The sequence below is a fragment of the Acartia tonsa genome, chromosome 13 (genome assembly GCF_053477335.1).
Source record: "Acartia tonsa isolate MP-2025a chromosome 13, ASM5347733v1, whole genome shotgun sequence".
NCBI classification, from domain to species: Eukaryota; Metazoa; Arthropoda; class Copepoda; order Calanoida; family Acartiidae; genus Acartia; species Acartia tonsa.
In genome coordinates this window covers 12,236,230-12,254,606 of record NC_137272.1, presented here as the reverse complement: position 1 = coordinate 12,254,606, position 18,377 = coordinate 12,236,230, and positions in this window count along the sequence as shown.

Below are 18,377 nucleotides of genomic sequence, written 5' to 3'. Positions count from 1 at the left end.
GCAGTCTTCCTTTCCCTTTGTTTTAGCATTTATCCTTTCGTCCTAGGAATCTATATTTCAATTATCAAGTTATTAGGATTATGCAAAAACAAATAATATTTAAATTATTGAGTCGTTCAGCTTTTAAAATTGTCCCTTATTGTTACAGGAATCTGCTTCGTGCATGATTTGATTTTGATAGAATAATTCTACAATGCTAATACTAAAATGTATTGGCTATACAAAAATTATGGTTTTGTATAACCTAAAGTCCATCGATAGATTTGAACACAAGATGTCAAAACGTCGAAATAATAGAAATATCTCAATAAGTGGTGTTTTCCAAATATAGCAAAAAAAATATATATGTTCTTCTCTACTATTTACAAGGAAGGGAGGGGGTATTGCACTAGTCTCCAAAGTTTAAAATAACGTTTTCTTATTCATTGTCTCAACAACTTTGGGGGCTTTTATAAATTTTTAATTGGTTGCTTCATTAAGTTGAGTGTCTAAATGTTTCAACCTGTATCTGTAATCTAAAGAGGGGACAATTTGTGTATCATCATTTGTAATGTCATCAATTTATTGGTCATTGTCTTATTTCTTTAGGTCCTTGACTATTTCTTTATTTTCCACATGATGATTGTATTAATGTAATTATTAAAAGAGCGTTGATAGGTAGATATATTTAATTTGAAAATCACATTTTCGACATATAATTAACATTTAATGTTTAGGTTCTAAGCTCAAAAAGTTTTAAGATGTTTTTAAAAAGCACCATTTAAACTGTAAAAGTATATCAATATCATGGATTAAGAGATAGGACAATGGTAGAATTTTACAAACAAGCACAAAAATCAAGGAGGAAAGGGGCATTGAATTTGTTTGGTCCCTAAATTTTTCTTTTTTCGTTGGCCCTAATAATTTGTTTCTATTATTCAATCTTGATTTGATGTTTTAAAATAGCAGTGTCAAAACTTTTAAACCAATAATTTTGATTTTTAATAAGCTTAACATCATTGGGGATGTACCAAATAAATTATTTAAATATTGTCCTATCCCTTAAGATCCCTGAGAAAAATTTAATTTTTTGTCCATTGACTTTTTTCTTACGTGTCCTGGGAAAAAAATATTTTTTTTATTCATTGACTTATCCCTTTAGTTCACTGGAGAAAATTAATTAATTGTCCATTGTCCTATCCCCGTACCCCTGATATCAATATGGTTGATCTTTACTTCTGCCAAAAATAAAAGTTCTTAAACAATATAGAGCTCAGTTATTTCAGGAGATATGAAAAATAGATTTAGCGTAACCCGCGAATGTGGCGTAACGCGTAGTGGATCTCAGCGTTGTCGGGTTGGTGATGGGTTTTAATCTCAGCCCTGCACTGCGTCACAACTAAAGATGTTACAAATTATTCCTATTACTGATATGTCAGATGCGCTAAATAGAGTAGGGGAAACGCCTTGGCCCAAACTAGTTATGATTTCCAGGCAAATGTCGCGCAATCAAAGGGTTGCTTGTCTTTAGGACTATAAATGATTCCACCCTTCTAATTTATGAGCATTTTAATAAAATTTCTAACAACATAAGTTGTGTGTCTTAATGTCATAATCTCATTAGAAAAATGTGGACAACGAACAAATTTAAGTATTAAATAGTCGACATTGAAATTGCAAGCTGCCGCCAATTTTTGACAGGGTACACTAACCCTTTATATGTTACATTGGTATTCTAATAATATTGAGCTCTATTATTGTGAGAGTTATTGGGATAAAAGAATCAATAATAGAATGTCCGTACGTGTGTCATTTATCATCAGAGAGAGAGAGAGAGAGAGAGAGAGAGAGAGAGAGAGAGAGAGAGAGAGAAGAGAAGAGAGAGAGAGAGAGAGAGAGAGAGAGAGAGAGAGAGAGAGAGAGAGAGAGAGAGAGAGAGAGAGAGAGAGAGAGAGAGAGAGAGAGAGAGAGAGAGAGAGAGAGAAAAGAAAAGAAAAAAGAAGAGAGAAAGAGAGGTCATACAGGACTATAAATAGTAGTTTAATATGGCTTCGAAACCAATTAATATCCGCTCGATTAGAACCGGTTCTCAGTCATAATCAAAAATCATGTATATCATCGTATTTTCGTATCAAAATAACAATTATAAAATTAATACCAAATTGGATAGCACGGGTCTTCAACCCTTCGGGGCTAACAAAACTGGTTCATATCTAATTATTTTTCATTTTAATATACGTGGGAACTTGTCTATAATACGATGCTATAAATGACTATACTTTTGCTCTGAATTAGATGTAAAATGGATGATGCAGGTTATAACGGGATTAAGATTTTTTTCATTTAGACAACTCATTCCTTCACTTAGCCAGGGTGCAGGGATATATTATCTCAAGAAAAAAATACTTTTTGGCTCGTTTTATTTTCCTACCATGTTATTACATTAGAGTAAAAAATACTAGAGGGAGAAAGAGTTAAATAACTGTATTTCCCCATCGCAACCGCCTTTTGCAGCCTTTTTATTAAGTCATTGAAAATCAACATTGATGATGTCGCTTATGTTAACACAGCCGATTTTATAGCCGATATAAGCGGTTAGCTTGGAAGCTGGTTTTGTTCTATTTATAAACATCGTATTATAAACAGCTTTCCGCGGATATAAAAATGAACAATTATAAGATTTTGTTGGCCCCGAGATGCCAAAGGCACGTGATAACAAAACTGGTTTTTATATTATGATTTATATTTTAATATTCGTAGAAAACTAAATACAATACGATACGATCCATGATTTTTCAGTATGGCTTAGAACTGGTTCTAATCCAGCAGATATTAATCGGTTATGAAGCCATACTAAAAAAAATATTGTGTAGGTATGTCCAGGGAAAAAGGGGTAAATAAGTTGTAAACATAGCTTTATTAATTAGTTTCTGCCTTTTGTAGCTCTCAATTCAAAGGGATAGTGGTAAAATTGAACGAATATTCATATTCCTGTAACTTTTCCATCAAGCATTTCAACTACTAAAGAATCATATTTGGGGGAAAGACTGGTTTATCGTTCATTGTCATATCCCTCTATCTCTGATTTTATCCAACTAATTGGGGTTAGACATTAAGTTCAGAAAAAAATGAATTAGCGCATAGACAGACAGCAAGATATTTAGATAGGTAGACATAAAAAACAATGTATAGACAGAAAGATATAAATTGCTAGATAGAAAGATAGATAAAGTATATATCTTAGTAATAGGGGTCAAACTAATTCGTATAGACAGCGAGATATTTAGATAGATAGACATATAAAAACAATGGATAGACAGAAAGATATGATATATGCTAGATAGATAAAGTATATATCTTGGAAATAGGGGTCAAACTAATTCATATAGACAGCGATAAATTTAGATAGGTAGACATTTAAAACAATGGATAGACAGAAAGATTTAATATATGCTAGATAGAAAGATAGATAAAGTATATATCTTAGTAATAGGGGTCAAACTAATTCTTATAGACAGCGAGATATCTAGATAGATAGACATATAAAAACAATGGATAGACAGAAAGATATAATATATGCTAGATAGAAAGATAGATAGAGTATACATATATCTTAGTAATAGGGGTCAAACTAATTCTTATAGACAGCGAGATATCTAGATAGGCAGACAAATAAAAACAATGGATAGACAGAAAGATAGATAGAGTATACATATATCTTAGTAATAGGGGTCAAACTAATTCATATAGACAGCAAGATATTTAGATAGATAGACATATAAAAAAAATGTATAGACAGAAATATATAAATTGCTAGATAGAAAGATATATGAATAATATATCTTTTTAATATTGGGCAACCTTTTAGTTCAGAAAGAATAAATTTAGTATAGACAATCAATTATTTATTCATTGCATCGTATTATAGACACCTTTCCGCGGTTAGGAAAAAAATATTCCAGTTTTGTTAGACCCAATGGGCCCAAGATATCGCGCTTCGAAAAAAAAACTTATAAATTAAAACTTAAATTAAATGGAAGGGTCGCTAGAATCTGGATGAATTAATAAAGCTATAGATACTAGCGCATTTGATTAAAGCAATTAACAACAGACATATGTATATTAGATAGATAGATGGATAGATAGATAGATAACCACCAAGGGGTTGTGAACTAGGCAATTGGGGTCAGACATTTTGTTTCTTCGGAGTGAAGTCGAGATAATCGAGTTGTTAAATAAATAACTAATTCTAATTTTCGCGGATTTGTTGTCCCTTTGATTAAAATTGCGCGGTTTATATCTACTTGATGTGATAAGTAATAACTGAGAGAATATCGACAAGCCATTTTTTAAAATTACTTTATAGACTTTCAGCGGCTGTGACAATATTGGCACCTTAAAGAGGCGCACTCTTTCTATAAAATACATTATAAATAATCCTTCCCAGGACCTATAAGAAGCTTTGCTGCGAAGAAAAGCCATATAGGTTCTTGTTTTACCGAGATTAATACACGTATAAATAGATAGACAGACGGACAGACTGCCGGACAGAATAAAGAATAGACAGATGGACAGACAGACGGACAGACGGACAGACAGACAGACAGACGGACAGACAAACAAATAGAAAGTGAAAATATTGACAGGGGTCATTGGACAAAAGACAAATAAACTTTATTTTCCCCAATACAGTAATCTATTATGTGTCTATCTCTTGCAAAGAGAAGACATTGAATTTAAACAAAACATGTTTTTACGCTCGTGTGTAGCCACTAGGGTGGTACATAAATTCTCCAGGGATCTAAAGGGATATGACAATGGTTGATAGAAAAATGTTCATCCCCAATGATGATACACAACATTACCCCTTCTGTAGATTAAGATAAGTCGTTGAAAGGTTTGTACACTCAGCCTAATGAAACAAGCAATCAAAATTCACTGAAGTCCCCAAAGTTGTTAAGCCAACTAATAAAGAACGTAATCATATAACTTTGAGGACTAGTGTAATGAACACCCAATTGTCCCCTCTCTCTCTCAGATATTCTTGATAACAAGGATGACAACATCCATAAAAAGCAAATCGGTGTTTTCCTACAATGTGCAATGATGCATGTGGAACAGTGATAAATTGAAAATAAAGGGGGTGGGTAGTTTCCTATGGTATCCTACACATTTCCCTAATTTTATTCCCACTGTTTAGATTCCCACAAACGGATTCCCCGAAATCTGATTCCCCTAATGTTAAATATCCTTTGTTATTCTTTTCCCAATGACACTTTAGCCTGATGCACTTAGCCTAAACGTCTTAAAGCAATGAGATCATATTCCCTCTTCTACAAATTGCCGCATCTAAAGATATCCATTAAAACAACATTCTTTTATTGGATCAAGTATTCTCTTTTGACATATGATTGTTAAATACTCTAATTACAAATCATGAGATTTAAATGGCGGGAAATTTAACAAGTTCCATATGACCTTGCTGGGACACTCTCACGTTATAATATTATAAACTCAGCAATTTTTAGTAGCAAAGCTACTCTATAATTCGAAATATCCTTTTGTCCGTACGTCTGAAACTTTTCTTGTCTCCATAAAATATTTTTATAAAATGAATCTTCATTTTTAAAAACTGCTTGATACAGGATAATGTTTATGGACATACTTACATTTTTAGGACTTGATTATAAAGTTGCTTCACTTATAATATTGTACTTTGTTGTCCCAGGAATCAGTATACCAAAAATCAGACCAATCGGATAAATAGGTTACATACAAATTTGTTGTTAAAAACGAAAAAAATCAACATGTTTAAAATGGACATACGGACATTCTGGTAATGATTATAGAGTTGTACCGCTTTCTAACTCGTACCTAACTTCTACAGGAATCACTGTGCAAAGTTTGAAATCGATAGGACAATTCTAACATGACTAAATTAACGAAAAAAGATAATCGCTACGAACGGAGGATACAGTTTTCCAATACTTGAACATATACTTCCACTATTTATATATGTAATACAATACAACTCCTTTCGGAATAGAAGAGCAGTTTTATTGGTTTAGCCCCCCCCCCCCTCCCCCTTCTTAATTTAGAGACAATTAATGATTTCTAGGGTATTTAAGAAGGATATCAAGGACACGTGGAAATGTAAACTTTAGGATTTATGATCTGTCGCCAAAGTGTAATTAGGATGAGTGCATTATGGACAGTGGCGTGCGAAGCACTTTGTCTAGGGGGGGGCATTTTGAAGATTTTGTAAAATTTTGCCCCCCCCTTAATCAAAGTGCCCCGGGGGGGCACTTTGCTTTAGGGGGGGGCATTTTGATTATATATGCTAATTTTAAATAAGGGCGTTTTAAGGGGTGGGATTATTTGATTATGGGCCTTCTAGTCCTTATCCCTTCTTCCCCATCCCTTCCCCCATCCCTATTTCCCGTTTATATCACCTATCTCTCCCCCCCCCCCATCTCTTCTCCCCCATCCCTTCTCCCCACCCTGCAATGACTGAAGGGAAGGGAGCTAGAAAGCATCTTCAAAAAAAAAGTACAGAATATAATTTAACCTCCCCCCCCCCCACCACAAAACATTTTTTATGGGTGGAAGGGGATGTTATAAAATCTCAGCAGGAAGGATGAAAAACCCCATTAAAAAAATTTTTGGGGGGGGAGGAGATAAAAACACTCATTTTGGAAATAATTTGCCAAAAATTAACCTAATATGTAAAACTGATTTTAAATATTTCTTTATTGTATGACAACAAGGATGACAACATCTTTAAGTAGCAAAGCACAAAAAAATCATTAATAAGAATACAATCAAGTAGATTTAAAGAGCATCTGTTGAAATAAATATATATTTTAGGTAGAAAAAGTCACAAATCCTTTTTCCTGCATATTGTGTGATGACAGTCAAAGTAAATTACATACTGGATGCTCCAAACAGCGAGAAATTTTATTTTTTTTAATATTATAATCCACAAAAAAATTTATCGTACCATAAAAACCAAAGATATAAAGAACTATGTAAAAAATAAAAAAAATTACTTGTCCTTTCATCTACAGATATAAAAAATAAAACATCCATGAATTTTTAATAGTTAATTATACTCCATAATGATGGGAATGTTAACATTCAGATTAAGTTTTAGCCTTCTATCTTTAATTGCAGTTGAAAAAATCACATTTCCCCTTTAGCATTACATACTGACAGCCATAGTGAATTATAGAGAAGCTAAAAAGTTATATCAACATATCCTACCCTCTTTAAATGGCACTTTAAAACTTATATGTCTGCGGTGCGTGAAGCGCACCTAAAAATATTTACTCCCCCTTTGAACTAAAATCAATTAAAGACAACAAGAGTGGCGTATTTATCAAGTTAGGAATATAGAGTGTAGTTAGTTTTAAGGGTTTTTAATGAAAATTGCCATAAAAAACATGTCTTTTTGTAAGGGTATGTAAACAAAAAAATGATAAACTTTTAGACATTTAGACAGACATACAGTGTTGAGAAAAAGGCTTAGATAAATATCAACGCTGTTTCTTTTTTATATAAAATAACTTTTTGATTAAACATTTGTTGTTTACAAATGTTTAAAAAAAAACAAAATATACAATGCATGTGATAAAAAGCAGAAACCATTTGGAAGTGCGCGAAGCACAATTTTTTTCTTTAAATATGCAGGGAAGGAGGGGTTTTTGGGCTATTTATTACACTAATCCCAAATAATTCATATAAAATTTTCTTATTTGTTGGCTTAACAACTTTGGGGACTTTAATAGAATTTTGATTGGTTGGTTAATTAAGTCGAGTTTCCATACATTTCATCCACTAATTGTAATCTATATAAGGGGTAATTTTGTGTATCATCATTGGGGATGTACAAAATTTCTTTGGTAAAAAGTTTATATTATTCCAAATAAAATACTTCCTATTACCTGGTTTGTTATGTTCAGTGAAAAAAGATTATAACCTAATTTCTACACTAATTAAAAAATTTGGTAAGGTTAAATGAATAGTAACTGTCTGTTTGGCGCGAAGCGCCAAAAATTTTTTTTTGGAGTATTTCTTGATCTTTTTTTTGGAAACTGGGATAGTTTTGCTTTTTGTAGGGTAGGGGGCAAAAAGGGACATTTTTGTTAACCAGGGGGGGGCAAAATGGGGCATTTTTCAACATTTAGGGGGGGGCAGGGGGGGCGGTGGCTAGGGGGGGGCAGGGGGGGGCGTTTTGGTCGCTAGGGGGGGGCGATTGCCCCAAATGCCCCCTTCGGTTCGCACGCCACTGATTATGGATATCATAATTTGGGGGTATAAATTTTAATGGGAATTTAAATTGGGGGAATCCGTCACTTTGGCAAAATGAAGTTTGGGAATTTAAAAGAGGGAATTCGATTATGGGGAATCGATTTGTGGAAAAGTACCTAGAACCGTTTCCTATACTGGTGCAACCCAGTACCCAATTAATTCTAACCTAACCAAAACTAAAGTAATAAATTGACAAACCAAAAACATCCCCTCCCTTATCTTGATTTTTACTGAAAAAAATATTATGGAGAGAAGAGGGGTATTGTTGTCAACAAGAGAATTGAAAATAAAAAAGAATTTTATTTAGAAGTTTGAAAAATCGATTAAAATTAGATGAATAAAGGAAAATTTTATGTTTACAATTTAATTATTATAATCTACATAAGATGTATTTTTTTTATCTATTACAGTTGTTCCATCCCTCCCTTTATGATGCAAAAAAAATCTGAAATGGTAAAAGTTGTTGAAAAATTCGGAGCATCTTTGCAGCGGTTGTTTTTCAACTTTAAAATGCGGAAATTTTTGGGAGATACTCTTCGGTCCGAGCCTTAAATAGATCCTTATTTTTAGTTCCCTTTAGGTTCGATACTTAAGAATGATAGTATGAATTTTTATTAGGTATGGTTTTATGCCATTAAAAAAATGGTTTTGGCTGATGTATCATTTTTTTGCATTGAATAAGGGTGATCGTTGCTGACAAATAGCTTTATGACATTATGACAAGACATTCTTATAGACCTAATGGCTTTGATCAAAAATTGATATTATATATCAAAGCAAAGTACAACATCCTATTATTTATATGTTTGTATTTTCTGAAAACTTTTTAAATCTATTTTGAAATAGTTTATTATCTTAAAATTCCTAGCAAAAAGCATTAAAAATGTATGATTTTAAATATTGAGGCCTAAAGTGAGTAAAACGTTTGTAAAATGCGTTGTATATACGTATCCGCATCTGTTTCACATACTTCTATCATCCAGGGAGGGAAGGGACAATGGGCTCTTTATTACACTGGTCCCCAAAAGGGTCATAATAACGTTTTCCTATTCGCTGTTATAACAACTTTGTGGACTTTAACGAATTTAGATTTGTTTGTTTATGAAGTGTCCAAAGTTTGAGCCAATAATTTTAATCTACAGAAGGGGTCATTTAGTGTATTATAATTTAGGATGTATATCAATTTATCGGCCATTGTCTTATCCCTTTAGATTTTTGTAGTTATCTATCTTTGCTTTTTTCCAACTGCTGATATTTTAGGTGGACGTCACTTAGAGTAGGGGGAATACCTTGGCCCAAAACAGACACAACAATTTATAACTTAGGAAGCACTGGAAAGTGTCATGTGTGATGTCATAAAACTATATCTATTATCCATCTCTTTTTTAGGGTTTCCTTTTCCACCTCTCCTCTCATCCCTCCTTTTTAGACGTATTTTTGTGACGTCATACATAACACCCTTCAGCGCTTCACAAGTTAGGACTTGCACAAAAGGTCGTACAATAAAATTATTGGTTGTCTGGTTATTCATTAGCAAGATTTTGTTCAGATACAACAAAAAAAGACCTAGATGACATGTCTTCCGTCCTCTAGAGGTTATCCAGGTTAAAGTGTCTTTTAGCTAATATATACCAAGGAGGAGGTGGACATTGGACTGTTTATTGCGCTAGTCCCCAAAGATTTATGATAACGTTTTCTTATTCGTTGGCTCAACAAATTTGGGGACTTTTATTGCATTTTGATTGGCTGTTTCATGAAGTTGAGTACACGAACGTTTTAACCACTAGCTGTTATCTCAAGTTGGGGTAATTTTGTGTATCAACATTGGAGATGTACATCAATTCATCGGCTATTGTCTTATCCCTTTAGATCCCTTATACAACTCACATGTAATAATAATATTATGTGGAATCGAATGGACACCATAGAATGCATAGCAAACCTTTTTCCCGCTAATGCATTATACAAATACCATTCCAATATCCCCTTTTTCCAACCATGAATGTCACCCCTTTGACAGAAAGAAAGGGTGTTTCAAAAAAAAAGTTTGACCAACAAAGATTTAATTTGGAAGAAAATTTATTACTAAAAAAAAATTTCCCTAACTCTTATTAGAGTAAACTCTGTTTTGCTATTTTATGAATCTAACCTTTTTAACCGATGGATAGCCAGGGTTATTTAAAAAAAGTTTTTTTTAAATTTCAACTTTGATATCATTCTATTAGTTTAGAAGAAATGTTTCATCTCATGAAAAGCTACATTGCCTCCAACTTTGATACATAAGTCAAAAAAAGCATTACCTTTCAAATAATGCATTACTTTTTATTAAATTTACAGTTGATTGGCAGAAAAGTTGAAGACAAAACAATTAAATTGACATTTTTTTATTAACCCACAATGATCCATTAAAATACATGCTTTCTTTGAAGAAAAAAATTAAAATTTTATTGTTTTTCCAAAAAAACTACAGGAGGTCATAATGGTTTTAGCACTCCTAATTTTAACAAAACAGTTAGAAAAACATGTATTTTAAGGTTTTATTGTGAAAAGATAATTTTGGCTAACATACATAATAGAGCTAATAAACTCATAGAGAGTCAAACCATTTTTTATTAACCCCTGCATTTAAATATCAATTTTACTGAAAGTTATTCTTTATTAATAAATATAACACAAAATCTTTTCTTTATACATTAACCAAATCATTTTACATTTTTGTAGATTTATTTTCAAAATAATGTAATTATAAAAAAATTTTAAAAATATCTAATTGATGACATAGGTGACACAATACAATCTGTCCCGATTTTGTATTACTTTTGCGGAACATTTTTCCAGTTATGTCATATTTTTCTTTCCCGAAAAAGGGAAGGGGGGAAGAAAATCTCTTCAAAAGAGATGGGGAAAACCCCCTTTTCTCCCATCTCTTTTTTCTTCCCCCCTTCCCTTTTTTTTCCCCCTTCCCTTTTTCGGGAAAGAAAAATATGACGTAACTGGAAAAATGTTCCACAAAAGTAATACAAAATCAGGACAGATTGTATTTTGTCGACATAGGTATGCAAATTACTAAAAGTTTCATAAAAAAATTATCTCATTTGTTGACTCGAAAACTTTGGGTTCTTTAATTGAATTTTGGTTAATTGGTTCGAAACTATTAGTGTTCAAACTTTTCACCCAATAATTATCCTCCATTGTCTTTTCCCTTAAGATCCCTGACTCCATTTTTTGTTTTGGCTGACGCAGCCAAGTTAATCTTATTTGAAGAGAAGATATAATGTTGTTAAGACAACATTTGCAGATTCCATTTATGGTTCTAGATTATGATTACTATGCTTTTATTATTTTTTAGCGCAAAGTTTTTCTAAATTTGGGGTCAATCCATTTGGCAGTCTAAAATAAATAGCTCTGAGGGTTTTTTTTCATGTAGAAAATATTTTATGAAAGTTTGTGGCAATTCTTCTCTATTATGAACCTTATTAATGATAGTGAGTCTGTACTAAGCATACTGTACACAATTTTGAATAAGATTTTCATAACATTTTGTTCAGACTTGCAAATACTATTTTGTTTCTTTAATATTAAAACTGCAATCATACTATATTCATTTAGCTAATTTGTGGAAGCTGACATCCTTGTTATTATATTTTTACAACATTCGCTCACATTTACAATTTTATTACAGCTGTAAATACATACATCAAAACTCAAAGTTGGTTTGGCATCATATAATACAGTTGTAAATGCCTCATGAAAGGGCATTACAACTTTTTTCTGTAAAATAATAATAAAATATCAGAATGGATTATAGAATTTAAAATCATCAATAGAATATGTAAAAATAGTTATAATGTAAGACAAATAGTGCAATTAATTTTATATTCTTATTTAATATCTTATCCACCTTGATTCTAGAATATAAAATTTATTAACTTTGTTTTTGGTATCCTTACCAAACTTTTAAAATTACACTGAACTTTTCAAAGATAAGAGTGCATTAAATTGAGTATTAGTAATAAACATTAAAAAAAACCTTTTCAAATATTTTTTTAAAAACATTTTACTGGGTTAGGTTAGGTTAATGATGGACCAAAAAAAAGCAAAAAGATAAGAGCCCTATTGGGACAAGAACCATGCAGGGTTAAAGCTTTCATATCTGGGGCTTGTTGCAAGTTTTTCAAAGGGTGAAAATAAGGAATGTTAAAAAGAAGTAGGAGGATGATTTGTATGGTTCAAATCTAAGTTCAAGGGATTATACCAATCTATTAATTCTTTACATTTTCCTCATTTTGCACTTTTGTTGATTAAGTTAGTTTAGTTATACAATGTTCAACCCACACTTACAAACTTCAATTCAAATTTAAAAGACATTAAAATGAGGATTAGATTAAAAATATAGTATTTGCTTCACTCCAAGCCTTTGGGGATGAGCAAATTACCTATAACTACCCAAAGACAAATATAGAGCTTCATTGTAAAGTTCAACTTATTTGGACCAGCAATTTCTGAGATCTTAAGCATAAGATAGGAAAAAAACCTCAAGTCTTTATATTATGGGATTTCTTGGGTTAAATTAGTAATCAGAATCAATAAAGAGCTAAGTAGAATAATAATGAGTATATTTTGACAGAAAGAGTAGTTATTTCTTTGGGACATCTCCACAAAAAAAAATATCATCACAGCAATTTCTTCTCACCCTTAACATCATTAACACACAAGCGAACAAGGTTGCCATACGAAAATTTTCATTAGCGTGCAAAGGAATATTCTGAAGTAAATTTTATCTTAAACTTTCATATAAAGCAATACTTACATCATCATATAATGAAAGTTTTCTGCCTCTCTATAACAATTACCTTTATTGAATTAATTTACACAAACACACACACACAAATATTCAAAGTACGCCTCTATACAAGGATTATAATGGATAGAACAATGGACGAAAATTGTTGTACCCACAATTATAATAAACAAAATTAATCTTACAAAAAAACTATTTAGTTGAAAAGTTTTTATACCTTTACTTTATAAGATAAATGCATAAATCAACCTATACCCCTAAAGTTTTAAAACCAACATATGAGACAACAAATTTATTAGACTTTAGGGACCATGTACAATTTACATTGCAATGTTGTACAAATCTCCTCTCCCTGTATATTAAGTTTAGAATAAATTCCTATTTCATTGGTTCTATACCTGGGAGGGAGAAGACACCGCACTAAATTAAACTAGTACCCGAAGTTTTATAATCACATTAACTTGATTATTTGCTCATAAACTTTGGGTACTTTTACTGTATATCCTTTGGTTGGTTCCAAGATAATTGTATCCAAACTTTTAAATCATTAATCTTATCTATCATCATTGGGGATGTAAAGAAAATTATCTTTCATTGTCTTATCCCTTAATACCCCTGGATCTATACGGAAATATAAAAAACTGTGTAGGATTAATAATTAATTAAAAACTATCTCGTTTAAAAAGCGACGATTTTCTACATTTAGGTTATGTAAGAATTTTTTGTCAGTGTCTACGACTTAACGGACAGCTCTGATTGAAAAGAATCATCCTATCGATTTCAAAGATATGAATATTATAATAATCAACAATTCATTCAGACAAGGTGCTTCCTATGACAATCAGACACAAATAATGTAATAAGAAAAGAATCTATATTTGACCAAGCCTTGAAGGGAAAGAGCAAATATTTCTTTTAAAGTTTAAAGTCTTATATAAAGGGTGTTTAAATAAAAACCAATCGCTTCACTTTTTTCAATATAAACCTTACAGTTTTAGTCCAAAACTAATAAAAAATAGTACAATTCATGCCCAAGCAATGACAATAATAAAACAATATTGAATTTAAAATCTACTCACCCTTCCAGAGCACTAGAGCTCGAAACCTAGCCCTTGCAGAGAAATTTGCCCTACGCCGAAAGTGCATATTTTATAATAAAATTAAGACAAATTTGTCTCTTTAAAAAAAGAACAAACCGTCTTAAGTACTTGAAATCTTGTAGATAGACCCCATAATGTTTGGAGTTTTTGATGGGGCATGTAAAGACGTTTCTCTAGACACCTTAACAAGGTTTCTAACATAATCCTAGCCAATTTGGCATCAAAAAGAAAGACCTGACAAACATCAAGAACTAGATTTAAACAGAGCCGCCATGCCTCAATGTTGGCTGGGTCTGCCTTTTTTATCCCAAATCGGCTAGGATTGAGGTAGAATCCTGTTTAAGGTGTCTAAAGAAAGGTTTTTACATGCCCCATCAAAAACTTTAAACGTTATGGGGTCTATCTCCAAGATTTGAAGTACTTATAATGGTTCAAATTGTGAGCGATTGGTTTTTTTTTAAACACCCTTTAATTCACTAATGGCTACGCCCCTAGCGTCTAGAGGCTCTGTATTCAAAGATTTAAACCATCCCAAGACTTAAATTTTAAAATCAAAATAGCTTAAAACCATTCAGAGACATATGGGAAGCTTAATCAAAATGGATAGCTCAATCGATTCAGTATTGAAATTTTAAGCTTCACAGAGATGTAATCTTTATGTAATATGATTGAGCTTCTCTATTATGAATGTTGTTATCCTTGTTAAAAATATATTCTTGTAATAACCTAATCTCGTTTCTCAATATTAGTTCCTTATCCTACCTAAATCTTTTTAAATTAATTTTTACATGCAAAGCTCATCTATAATAAGAACTTTACATTTGTTTTTCATTTTAGACCGAGTTTGATTTTAAAGGAAGCCTGCAGAAAATTCAGCGCTTTAAGTGCTGAAATACTGGAGCAATGGATGTAAAATATACGTGGATGATATATCAGGAGAAAAATTGTCGTCAATTTCGGTTGCAATTTCCCCTTGCTTTTATTTACAAAATAAACTTTATTAGAAGAAACAAAAAAATATGAAATATTTTTTCATCAACATAAAACTCGCTAAGTCAATAAAGAAAATGAGATATTTATGTCCAATTTATATCAAGCGTAAGTGGGTTCAATTAAGTAAAAAATTATGAGCTTTTGCGTCTTTATTTATGTTGGAATTTTTAACCTTTAGTTTAAAAAACCGTGAAAAAAAATTGTGATCATATCCTAACAATTTGGCATGGTAAATATTATATGAGTGTCCAAACTTTTCAACACATGATTTAATAAGATAACCCCCAGTGATGATAAACAAAATTACCCCTTCAAAAGCTTAAATATTCTGGTAAGATTTGATATTTCTGGATATAAATCAAGATTCAATATAAATACCCAAAATCTTTTGGCTATCTTTAAAAACCAAATTTTTACAGTAATATAAAAACGTCCAAATATATATAGCCAATCTTTAAAATCTAGACGAATACGGATATAATATTATATTATAGGATGGTTTCAAACATTTTTTTCTTTATAATATAACATTACTGTAAAAGATATCATATACAGAAATTTTAATGTTATTTATTTAATAAATTTAGTTATATTAAACAAATTTTAGTATGTCCTTAGAAAATTGATTATTGAAATCAAGATACAAAGGGATATGACTATGGAAGATAAATAATCTTCCCAAAAATATTATTCATATGTTTTTGTTAAGGGATAAGACAATGAATATAAATTAATATACATTCCCAATGATCTTAAACAAAATTACCCTTTAGTTGAAAAAATTAGACACTAAGTAACTTTATAAGTTTCTGAGGCACCCCAATCAAGAGCCCCTAGAGGCCTTTACTTGCGTAGCCGCTAGTTCTTAAAAGGCGCTTTGCACCTTTTAATAGTCCGAAAAATTAAAATATAGAGAAGCTTATCAATGTACAAAACTTCAGCAATGAAAGATTTTTTTTTCAAATTAACAAACATTATCATATTTTCTAAGCAATTTGATCAGTATTTGTATTTGTTTGTGAGCCCCGTAATATCTCAAAAATGGCCATTATGACACTTTATATTTTTACTTGTCAGGTTTTATGCTAGTTTTGTCTCTGTTCTGCAACACAATAGAAAAGTGAATAAGAATAATTTCTTCGTGATGAAAGAAAAACTTCCTTTATAAATTCGCTCCATATACAGAGATACATCCAGGGAAACGGGGGATAGGACAATAGGTGATAAATTCCTTTTCTCTTTAAAACGCAGGGATCTAAAGTTATAAGACAATGACCGATAAACTGATGTACATCACCAATGATAGTAAACAATATTACCCCTTCTTGCAATAGTTGAGACGTTTAGTGGCTCAACATAATAAACCAATAAAAATTCAAAAAAGTACCCAAAGTTGTTAAGACATCTAAAAACACGAACCTATAAAAGTTTGGGGACATAATGTACCCTCTCTTTTGGGGAATAGGACAATAGTCGATAAATTTATCTTAAAATAATTCTTAGGTGTTTAAATCTGCCTTTATCGTCTTTTGATTATCGAGGGAAAAAGGACGTAGATTTAAAAAAACTCTTCCTAACTAAGAATCAGCTTACAAAAAAAAACAAGAAAATAATTCAATAAAGTTTTTTAAATCAGCATGTTTTAAATGAACATACGGACTTCTGGTCACGTTTATAGAGTTGCTACACTTTTTAAACTTTATCTTACTGTGAATTGAATCATTAATCAAAGTTTGAAATTAATAGGAAAATTTTAATTATAAGAACTATCCGTTATGTACGGACAGACGATAATTATATCAAAGCTCCACTTTCAAAAAAAAAGTTTTTAAATTCCTTTTAGGGTTAGGTCAAGTAAGGGATAGTACCCTGTAAGGATAGGGTCCCTTAGGGTTAGAGCTTCCCGCAAGGGCTATAAACATGATACAGGGGGGGGGGGGGGGGGGGTTAATGCAACCATCTCGTAATCAGTGAGCAAATTGCACTTAGAATTCGAATTTCCATCTGAAATTTTGCATGAGTAATCCTTGGTAGGTCTATTTTCCCTAAATCGAACAAAAAGTTGGAAAAGTAACGGCTGGCGGCTCAGCTGTTTTGTCATTTTTTTTTATATCTATATAGCAAATTAGTCACGAAACCTCTCTCAACATAATACTCTTTTCTACTCCAAAACGCTATCAAACGGTTCTACACGGTGGCTGTTGGTGCTAGAAGTTTTAAAAATGGTTATTGCTATCATTTAACATGAATTAAACCCAAAATATGTTTTAAAAAGTTGATTCCTACGTAATTGATGATGGATTTACCCTGAAAATAGGCTAAAAACGGCTAAACGGCTGAGCCGCTAGCCGTTACTTTTCCAACTTTTTGTTCGATTTAGGGAAAATAGACCTACCAAGGATTACTCATGCAAAAGTTCAGATCGAAATTCGAATTCTAAGTGTCATTTGCTCACTGATTACGAGATAGTTGCATTAAACCCCCCCCCCCCTTAATGGTTTTAAGTTTTGCCAGGGAGGAAAGGGCCATTGGAACATAAATTACACTGGTACCTAACGTTTGATAACCACGTTTTCTTATTCGTTTGCTCAATATAACTAATGTACCTTTATTGGTCAGTTCCAAACGATTACTGTCCAAACTTAAAAAACAAAATTTTTAATCTATTGATAAATTTGGGGATGTATATCGATTTATCATCCATTTTTTTATCCCTTAAGAGCCCTAATGATTTTAGAATTAAATTCAATTCATCCTAGAACATTAAGCTACTATTAAACGTGATCGTTCTTGTTTTATTTATTTCCGGCTGTAGAGTTCGGCGATTAAAAGCCTATTTCAATACTTTTATTATTGCCTATGCTTATATTAGACTAAAACAGTATAGAACAAGATTTAGCATATTTTTAGAGTAATTCTTTTCTAAATTTCGGTTGGATAAGTATGTACTGACATTAAGCGTTAATTATGGAATGTTAGAATCGACCTATCGATTTCAAATTTTGGATCATTCTTGTTACCATAAGGCATAATTCAAACAACAAATCAACTCTTTTGGTGCTAATAATGGTATGTGCGTCTATTGAAAACATTCTTTATTTATTTTCCTTTTTGAAATATTATTATATTTATTTGATATAATCATTATAATGATTTCATTTTTTATTGGTGATTCCTAAGGTAATTAGATACTA